This window comes from Schistocerca serialis, chromosome 12 (assembly GCF_023864345.2).
Source record: "Schistocerca serialis cubense isolate TAMUIC-IGC-003099 chromosome 12, iqSchSeri2.2, whole genome shotgun sequence".
Classification (NCBI taxonomy): Eukaryota; Metazoa; Arthropoda; class Insecta; order Orthoptera; family Acrididae; genus Schistocerca; species Schistocerca serialis.
In genome coordinates, this window is record NC_064649.1 from 108,056,762 (window position 1) to 108,058,536 (window position 1,775).

General features: G+C 49.3%; 1 non-coding gene across 1 annotated transcript; it reads left to right on the forward strand.

The window, feature by feature from the left end:
* Window positions 1–618: 618 nt before the first annotated feature.
* Trnat-ugu (transfer RNA threonine (anticodon UGU)) lies at window positions 619–692 on the forward strand. Its single transcript has one exon. It is a non-coding gene; the product is annotated as a tRNA-Thr (tRNA).
* The last annotated feature ends 1,083 nt before the right edge of the window (window positions 693–1,775 follow it).

Here is a 1,775-nt window from a genome sequence, read left to right on the forward strand (position 1 = left end):
GTCTACGTGGTATCATGCCTGCTCTCACTATTCATCACATTTACTTGCGACGCCACCTATCACAAAGCGAAAAAAGTGGTCCAACTGAAACATTCATATTTCTTTACGTATTACACGAATATGTAAAAAAATGGGGTAAATGATGACTAACTGAAACCCTCAGCTGCCGACAGGTGTTGTTGATATACCTCGACGTGGACGGCTGAAAGTGTGTGCCCCGTCCGGGACTCGAACCCGGGATCTTCTGCTTATATGGCAGACGCTCTGTCCACCTGAGCCACCGAGTACACAGATGAATAGCTTGACTCCAGGGACTTATCACTTGCACGCTTCCCGTGAGACATTCCCAACTGTCCACAATTCTACATATGTATCGTACCTTATAGACATTTGCCCATTCACTCATTACTCGCGCACGCTTTGGCGATTCCCGTAAGAGTGTGGGCAACCTGTACGCATTCGCACAGACGAAGGTCAATGGCTGGGTAGCCTTTAACTATATAATGGGGAAATGTCTATAAGGTACATTACATATGTAGAATTGTGGACAGTTGGGAATGTGAGTCTCACGGGAAGCGTGCAAGGGATAAGTCCCTGCAGTCACGCTATTCATCTGTTTCCTCGGTGGCTCAGATGGATAGAGCGTCTGCCATGTAAGCAGGAGGTCCCGGGTTCGAGTCCCGGTCGGGGCACACATTTTCAGCTGTCCACATCGAGGTATATCAACAACACCTATCGGCAGCTGAGGGTTTCAGTTAGTCATCATTTATTCCAGGGAAAAACTGCACGGTCAACAACAGTAATCTGTTATTTCGAGAAGTTACTGTCTTCATATGTAAAAAAATGGGGGTTTCTATTTTAAAAAACGCAGTTGGTGTCCGTTTGACCTATTGCAGTGCCATCTAGCGGACCAACTACAGTGCCATCTGGTTTCCCAAATGGTTCAAATGGCTCTGAGCACTATGGGACTCAACTGCTGAGGTCATTAGTCCCCTAGAACTTAGAACTAGTTAAACCTAACTAACCTAAGGACATCACACACATCCATGCCCGAGGCAGGATTCGAACCTGCGACCGTAGCGGTCTTGCGGTTCCAGACTGCAGCGCCTTTAACCGCACGGCCACTTCGGCCGGCCCATCTGGTTTCCCCCTTGAAGCTAGACAAGTTTCGTTCTTTGTCGGTTTTTCGTCTGAAGATTATTTCCTGAGATATTTGGCCCGGTCACTATCAATGGACCACCCTGTATATATAGTCCATGTTGTGACCACCCCTGTTTCTGCTGTAGAAACTCAACAACAGAAGCGACAGAGAAAGAGTATACGCGGATACGAACACTCTGCTCTCTGCTCGTTTTTGCTTCTTTTTTTAATTTTATTTTTTATACAACAGCTAGAGCCGGCAGCACGGCGGTACTTCTGTATTCGCAGCAACATCTCCTCAGGGTGGGGGCAGAACCGGCGCTCTAGGATTTACAAGCCCGGCAGTCTGGCACCGCGCCAGCAAACTCTGGAGTCGCCACTGCTCTCCCAATGGCCCGCACGCGCAGCCGCCAGTTTGATGGCGTGCCGTGTTGCCCCTGTAGAGGAACACACCAGCCCACAGCTCTCGCCGCTATTCGCAGGCTCTGCCACAAGGCAGTGGGACTACAGCGTACTCTGCGCAAGTTACACTAACACCGCGTCTCGACGCAGATGCTTAACCAAGGACCGAGCATACAAACCAGGCTCCCAGATATGAGAGTGCCTCGAAAACTTAGGTAACACAACCACGTACT